The sequence below is a fragment of the Castor canadensis genome, chromosome 13, assembly GCF_047511655.1.
Source record: "Castor canadensis chromosome 13, mCasCan1.hap1v2, whole genome shotgun sequence".
In the NCBI taxonomy this organism is placed as follows: Eukaryota; Metazoa; Chordata; class Mammalia; order Rodentia; family Castoridae; genus Castor; species Castor canadensis.
The window spans coordinates 42,656,908-42,665,824 of record NC_133398.1 but is presented as its reverse complement, the minus strand read 5'-3'; the positions used below and the strand labels follow the sequence as shown (position 1 = coordinate 42,665,824).

The 8,917-nt window shown below is 37.5% G+C and overlaps 1 non-coding gene across 1 annotated transcript; it reads left to right on the top strand.

The window, feature by feature from the left end:
* The first annotated feature begins 8,580 nt into the window (after nt 1-8,580).
* Nucleotides 8,581-8,711, top strand: LOC141415968 (small nucleolar RNA SNORA69). The gene has a single exon (XR_012440910.1). It is a non-coding gene; the product is annotated as a small nucleolar RNA SNORA69 (small nucleolar RNA).
* Nucleotides 8,712-8,917: the final 206 nt, after the last annotated feature.

The window sequence follows — 8,917 nt, the reverse complement described above, 5'->3', positions numbered from 1 at the left end:
TAAAAATAAAAAATAAGTAAATGAAAGAAAAATCTATTTATAAAAATGTATTAAAATAAAATGAAAAAATAGAAAATTAAAAAAAACCAAAAAACCTCCAAGTTCAAATGCAGTGAAGTCTCAGTCTCCAATCCTGGAGATGGTGCCTCAGATGTTGTCCTGTAGTTGTCTCATCAAAGGGAATGCATAAAGGAGAAAAAAACTACACACACACACACACACACACAAAACCCCACCAAGTGTCCCAAGTTCAAATGCAATACAATTTCAGTAAGTTTTTCAGCTTGCAGGTGTAATTTGGTTGTTCTCTCATCAAAGGTAGGGAGACAAAGAAAAAAAAAAGTCTGGAGACAGTTCTGAGAATGGTATCTGCAACTGTGGCTTGCCTGCCTGCTGCTGTCAGCCTGCTGTTGCTGGGGGCATTATTTATGCAGATCTCCAGGGTGAGCTTAGCACTCACCTGGCTTTGCTCAGATTTCTCCTGTGTGTGAGCCTCTGCTACAAGCTTTCCCCTTTCCAAGCACTGGGAAATGTGACACTGCACCCGTGTTCTCAGGCCTGCATGTTTATTTACAATTCATGTGGGAGGTGGGTCTTCCCCCTCTCCTGTGCAGTTCTCCTCCCACCTCCACTTTCACAAGCTTTCCTGCTCCTGATTACTGGGCGGTGCTGCTGCTCCTGCCAGCCTCCATGTTTGTTTACAGCTCACGTGGGAAGTGGGTCTTCCCTCCTCTCCTGTGGAGTTTTCCTCCCTCTGCCACTCTCACAAGCTTTCCCACTCCTGGTTGCTGGGTGTGTGCCCCTGCTTCCCCCAATCTTCAGTGCTCAGTGCGCCCCACCCTCTTTCTTGTGTGTCTTATTTGTTCTTATTGCTTTTTACTCAGTTTCTCTTTTTTTCCCCGGGTGGAGGTCAGTCTGTCCAGGGGGCTATGCTGCTCTGGCCCAGGCTTCTCTGTGGGAGTACTGTGGTACTGCGAAGCTCACCTGGTCCACGTCTTCCCAAGCCGTCTGGGTGCCGGTGACTGGTGGCCTGGTGCCCTCATTGTTTTTCCGTTTAAGGTGAAGTGGAGATTCTCTGCACCCTCCATTGGTTTTCTTATGTTGCATGTTTTAGCTTACTTTAAGTGCCTTAAGTAGGGTTTGCTGAAGATGGTGGTATATAGGCTGATTTAGCAAGAGATGATGAGTTGAATCAGGGTTTATCGATTATAAAACAGGCTCCACAGATAAAGCACTGCCAAGTCCTTTGAGTTTTAAGCTGTTGCTAGTAGTTCTCTGGAGAATATGGTTGTTGGGTTTACATATTTAGGTTTATGGCTAAGCATAATGGGGTACCTAATCCCAGTTTGGGTCTTAGCTGTAGTGCTATCAGATTTGTTAAGATTACTTTCAGAAATTATTTTTTCTCTAGCTGTAGCTTTTTACGGCCTAGGTAGAGTTTATTCTTATGGGGGAGGTATCTTAAACATGCTTTATGCCAAGGTTTATTATTTTGGGTCTATTGTATGACCACAGTGGCTGGCATGAGATTTACCAACACTTATGTCAGTGTAACTTAGTCAAACTTTCGTTTAGTGCTTAATTTTTATCACTGCTGTGCACCATGGGGGTGTGGTGAAGCAAAGCACCTTTAGCTACAGTTTGTGTGCTTGATGCTTGCTCCTTTTGGTCTATTAGACCTAGAGGGCATATTCAATGGGACACAGAAATTTGCATGTGCAATTTTACTGAAAACTAATAAAAAGGCTAGGACCAAACCTTTATTTGTTTATGGGAGTATATAATCCATCTAGGCATTTTCAGTGCCTTGCTTTGATGCATAAGCTACATTAACTTTTGTGTTTAGGTTATATTTCTCTTTTATATGGTCGATTATTTTAGGTATCTTACTAGTATGTGGAGAAAGGAGTTTAAAGTTGGTTTATGTAGTGGTTGAAAATTGTGTGTTGTGTGATTTAATTTACGAGATACTTGGATGGCACATTAGCAAATTAAACATATAAAATAAATAAAAAGGTGGATAGTGTTTTGGGTAGATATATAGAAGTTTTGTGTGTAGAGCATGTTTCTTGTTTTTGGGGTTTGGCAAGAGTCAGTCACGTGGAGGGTTTGGGGGCTTGCCCGTAGATATGTGTATATGTGTATACATGGTTTCTCCTACTTCAAATAAATTTGAAAATCTTAAAGATATGGACAGATTTCTAGATATTTTGGATGATCATTTGGATATGATCATCCAAAACTGAACCAAGAGGAAATTAATCACCTCAATAGATCTATAACATAAAATGAAATTGAAGCAGCAATCGAGTCTCCCCAAAAAGAAAAGTCCAGGACCTGATAGATTCTCTGCTGAATTCTATCAGACCTTTAAAGAAGAACTGATATCAACCCTCCTTAAACTGTTCCACAAAATAGAAAGGGAAGGAAAACTGCGTAACACATTTTGTGAAGTCAGTATTACACTTATCCCAAAACCATGCAAAGACACTTCCACAAAGGAGAGCTATTGGCCAATCTCCTTAATGAACATTGATGCAAAAATCCTCAACAAAATAATGGCAAACCAAATTCAACAACACATCAAAAAGATTATTCACCACGACCAAGTAGGCTTCATCCCAGGAATGCAGGGGTGGTTCAACATACAAAAATCAATAAACGTAATAAACCACATTAACAGAAGCAAAGACAAAAACCACTTGATCATCTCAATAGATGCAGAAAAAGCCTTTGATAAGATCCAACACCATTTCATGATAAAAGCTCTAAGAAAACTAGGAATAGAAGGAAAGTACCTCAACATTATAAAAGCTATATATGACAAACCTACAGCCAGCATTATACTTAATGGAGAAAAACTGAAACAATTCCCTCTAAAATCAGGAACCAGTCAAGGATGCCCATTATTTCCACTCCTATTCAACATAGCACTGGAATTCCAAGCCACAGCAATTAGGCAAGAAGAAGGAATAAAAGGAATACAAATAGGTAAAGAAACTGTCAAAATATCCCTATTTGCAGATGACATGATCCTATACCTTAAAGACCTAAAAAACTCTACTCAGAAGCTCCTAGACACCATCAATAGCTACAGCAAGGTAGCAGGATATAAAATAAACATAGAAAAATCATTAGCATTTCTATACACTAATAATGAACAAACTGAAAAAGAATATATGAAAACAATTCCATTTACAATAGCCTCAAAAAAAATCAAATACCTAGGTGTAAACCTAACAAAAGATGTGAATGACCTCTACAAGGAAAACTATAAACTTGTGAAGAAAGAGATTGAGGAAGACTATAGAAAGTGGAGAGATCTCCCATGCTCTTGGATTGGTAGAATCAACAGAGTAAAAATGTCTATACTCCCAAAAGTAATCTACATGTTTAATGCAAGTCCAATCCAAATTACAATGACATTCATTAAAGAAATTGAAAAATCTACCATGGCTACAAATAGCCAGGACAATACTCAGTCAAAAGAACAATGCTGGAAGTATCATGATACCTGACTTCAAACTATATTACAAAGCAATAACAATAAAAACAGCATGGTACTGGCACAAAAACAGACATGAAGACCAGTGGAACAGAATAGAGGACCCAGATATGAAGCCACACAACTATAACCAACTTGTCTTCGACAAAGGCACTAAAAATGTACAATGGAGAAAAAGCAGTCTCTTCAACAAAAACTTCTGGGAAAACTGGTTAGCAGTCTGCAATAAACTGAAACTAGATCCGTGTATATCACCCTATACCAAGATTAACTCAAAATGGATCAAGGATCTTAATATCAGACAACAAACTCTAAAGTTGATACAGGAAAGAGTAGGAAATACTCTGGAGTTAGTAGGTATAGGTAAGAACTTTCTCAGTGAAACCCCAGCAGCACAGCAACTAAGAGATAGCATAGATAAATGGGACCTCATAAAACTAAAAAGCTTCTGTTCATCAAAAGAAATGGTCTCTAAACTGAAGAGAACACCCACAGAGTGGGAGAAAATATTTGTCAGCTACACATCAGACAAAGGACTGATAACCAGAATATATAGGGAACTTAAAAAACTAAATTCTCCCAAAACTAATGAACCAATAAAGAAATGGGCAAGTGAACTAAACAGAACTTTCTCAAAAGAAGAAATTTAAATGGCCAAAAAACACATGAAAAAATGCTCACCATCTCTAGCAATTTTTTAATAAAAAATTAAAACCACACTAAGATTCTACCTCACCCCTGTTAGAATAGCTATCATTAGCAACACCACCAACAACAGGTGTTGGCGAGGATGCAAGCAAAAAGGAACTCTCTTACACTGTTAGTGGGAATGTAAACTGGTATAACCACTCTGAAAAAAAATTTGGAGGCTACTTAAAAAGGTAAACATTGATCTACCATTGAATCCAGCAATACCACTCTTGGGGCTATACCCAAAAAACTGTGACACAGGTTACTCCAGAGGCATCTGCACACCCATGTTTATTGCAGCACTATTCACAATAGCCAAGTTATGGAAACAGCCAAGATGCCCCACTACTGACAAATGGATCAAGAAAATGTGGTATCTATACACAATGGAAATTTATGCAGCCATAAAGAAGAACGAAATGTTCTTCGCTGATAAATTTATCCGCTGATAAATGGACGGAATTGGAGAACATCATTCTGAGTGAGGTTAGCTTGACCCAAAAGACCAAAAATCGTATGTTCTCTCTCATATGTGGACATTAGATCAAGGGCAAACACAACAAGGGCATTGAACTTTGATCACAAGACAAAAGCGAGAGCACACAACGGAGATATGAGGATAGGTAAGACACCTAAAAAATTAGCTAGCATTTGTTGCCCTTCATACAGAGAAACTAAAGCAGATACCTTAAAAGCAACTGAAGTCAATAGGAGAAGGGGATCAGGAACTAGAGAAAAGGTTAGATCAAAAAGAATTAACGTATAAGGTAACACACATGCACAGGAAATTAATGTGAGTCAACTCCCTGTATAGCTGTCCTTATCTCAACTAGCAAAAACACTTGTTCCTTCCTATTATTGCTTATATTCTCTCTAGAACAAAATTAGAGATAAGGGCAAATTAGTTTCTGCAAGGTATCGAGGGGTTGGGGGGGAGAGGGAGGGGATGGAGTGGGTGGTAAGGGAGGGGGTGGGAGCAGGGGGGAGAAATGACCCAAGCCTTGTATGCACATATGAATAATAAAACAAAAAAGAAAAAAATCCTCACAATATAGAGGCTAATTGAATATTCTTTGAGGAATATTGCTGTTTATCTTTGTAAGTAGGAAAGCTACAAGATGATTACAAAAGGAATATGCATGTTAAAATACCTTATAGTGCTGAAATAGACCACTGAAATCTGCAGTGTGGTTTTCTTCACTGCCTTTATTGCAGTATTTTTTACTCTTGTGTATTAGGAATATTTTCTAAATCAGATGAAGTGATGAGTGGCTAAAATTCTACTTTTGACTTACTGGTTACAAAGCTAGACAAAAATGTGGTTAAGTCACACTGAGCCTCAAGAATTAACTTTGTAAAAGAAATATTTCTATAATTTCTGCATCCCAGGAAAGAAGTTTAAAATACTATGATCAATATGGTGTTTTGCTGTCTGTTGGTTGAGTTCTGTTAAGAGAGGAGGAGTCTTTATATTACACAAAAAAGCCACTGTGATGGTTTATTTCATGTACCAACTTCTGTAGTAACTGAAGTTACTCAGATCTTTGATCAAACACATCTGGATTTTTCTGTGAAGTTGCTTTCAAAATGAGGTTAACATTTAAAGCAGTAGATTGTGAGTGAAGACCCTTACCATCTGTACTGTTCAAATATCTCATCTAATCTGTTGAAAACCTTAAAGCACACATACACACACACACACACACACACACACACACACACACACACAAACAAAACAAAACAAAACAAAATAAAAACAGAGTTTGCCAAAAGAGGAAATTCTGCCAGCAAACTGTCTCTGGACTTATACTGTAACTCTTCCTTAGGACACCAACCTACAAATTTTGTACTTGACATTCATGTGAAACAATTCCTTAAAAGTAATCAACCTATCTTTTTATATCAATCAATCAATCAATCTTTCTTTCTCTATGACTATCTTTCTACTTACCTACCTATCTATGTATCCAATCTGCATCCTGTTAATTTGCTTTCTATGGAGAGTTCTATCTATGACAGCACATGTCCCTGCTCTTAGGTTACAAATCTACCCTTCCTTTTATTAAATCTATAAGATGTAAGATTCCTTTGAATGTATTACGTAATGAAATGCTATTCATCACTTCCCCGAAGCCACTTTGTGCATCTGCTCTGAAACCCAAGATGATGTACTTCTTAAGGCACTAATGAAAAAACAGGACACATGTATTAAATAATGTTTCTAAATGTGACCATTCATAAAAGCCTGTCACTCTCGTACTAGACAAAGGATATTTCATCAAGCAATTGCATTTTGAAATTCATCTAACTTAGACAACAATTTATGTCTCACCAGGAAAGAGAGAGCAGCAGCACATTTTAAAGAGTTTTTCTTACATAAGAGCCTCTGCAGCCTTTGCGCAAATGCCTTTGATGAAAGAGCTCAAGGTACTGGATATTGTACTGTAGTCTCTAAGCAGCTGGTCAAACCCTCTGTGATGCAGTTTGACTCATTACAGTAGGTCAGGAACCAAACCTTTGTAACCATTCATTTGGCTAATTGTTATGACTCACAGTAAGGTTTAGAAGAGAGAATGCCCAAATTCAATTGGTGTTCTTTATGTGCTAAAACCATTTCAATTTCAAATTCTTTTATTTTCCTTGAGGAAACAGTGATTTTTACCTTACAGAAGTTTAAAAATCTGGTCACTTAGTTTTGCCGCCAAAATAGTGAGTCTCATAAGAGAAGGTGTTTCTGCTATTTTCACGTATGATTGTTCACAAGGAAGTCAGACTGAGGCCAACCCAGGCAAAAGCAAGAGAGTCAATTTGAAAAAAATAAAGAAAAAAAAAAGAGCTATAAAGTCAAATAAAATCAGTCTCCTATGACATTATGAGCAAAATTACTAAAAGTCAACATCTTCAAACTCTAGAAATTTATTAGAGCTACAAAATATACTGAAAATCATCTTTAAATTAAGCTATGCAACCCCAGCGAGATAACAGTGTCTGAAAAGTTTTGAATAGGGACTAGTCTTATTTCTCAACTGTACCCAGCTCAGTCATAGTCACACTATGTCACAGTCACACGCCAAAAGATTTGAGTCACACTGGGAGGATATATCTACCTCAAAATTGTGTCAAAAGCACACTTTACAGAGTTAATATTTTGCTCTTTTATTGTGTTCAAACTTGCAGTACCATGGGAAGTCTCCACTCTAAGAACACATGGGTATACATTTGACTGAGTCAGCTCAGCATAAAACAGCCTTTCTCCAGGGCATTAAAGAGAAAAGCAGCAATGCCTGGCAATACTGATGCTAGTACTAAGTTTATGATTTTCACTTGGGCAAGCAAGACTTGAATAGCAAGATAACCGTAAGGGATGCTGAAAAACTCTGACTTGTTTTAGAGATCCAACAAAATGTCACATGCCCCATATAGAATTGGAAAAGGAGAAGGCCCCCTCACTCATCACTGGCTGACCTTAAAGCACTGTGCAAATAAGAAATGAATGTTGCGGCTATTTTATCAACTTCCTGAGGCTTGAACAAATGGCTCCTCACACAGGTTTCCTTGACAAAGAACAGAGTACAAACAATAGAGGAATTTAGGGAAATCTTGTAACCAATCAGTGATTGGCCAGTAGAGAGATAGAGGTTATTGTGAGAAAGCAAGGCTTAAAAATAAAACAAGTCAGAGATAGTGGCTTTTACCTATAATCCTAGCTACTTGTGGGTTTGAAATCAGGAGGATGCAATTCTAGTACAACCTGTATAAAATTTCGTAAGACCACATCTCAGTGGAAAAAGGTTGGGTTCAGTAGTGTGCACCTGTCATAGGAGGCTGAGATCATACTTTCATGCCATTCAGGGAAAAATAAAAGTTTGTGAGACCGTACCTCAATGGAAAAAAAGGCTGGGTGTGGTGGCATCTACTTGCCATCCCAGCAATGATGGGAAGCTTAAAATCAAAGGATCACTGTCCAGTTAATCTGGGCAAAAAGTGAGGTCCTATCTCTAGAATAACCAGAGAAAAAAGAGCTGGAAACCTAGCTTCAAGAAGTAGAGTACCTGCATAGCAAACCTGAAATCCTGAGTTCAAATGCCAGTACTGCCAAAAATAAAAAAAGATCTTAAAAGAAATAACAAATAATTTAATTCATACATATCGTCAGATTAAAGTATCTAGAAAATTAGCCAAGAAAAGTAGATGAACTAATCACCAAGGACAAGACAAACAGACTAATAACAAATTTCAAAAACAGCACATCAGCAAATTTTGGGTAGGAAGAAGCTGTTATGCCCAGTTTTCAAAAAAAAAAAAATCATAAGATCTGCAAAGGTTCAGGAAAGTATGCCAGAAACCCAGAGGAGAGGAAGGAAAGTAATAGAAAATTTCTCAACACAGGTTGCCATTATAGCATTGCATTTTATTTATTAAATATCGTCATTATTGTACTGAAATAAAAGCTATGCTGATCATTTTTTATTTTGCCTTTAGGAAGTTAAAATCATTACAATTGACATGCAGAATTCAGAAAAGAGGAAAGGTGGAGGAAGAAGAAACGCTGTCCCTAAGGAGGCTCAGATTTTAGAATCAGACAAATATTTCAAATGTGCTACCTAAATATATTCAAAGAACTAAAGACATGGTCTCTAAATCATTAAAATATAATAATGTTACCTCATGAAAGAGAATGTCAGAAAAGAGGTAAAAAGGTAAAACGAAGATTCGAATAGA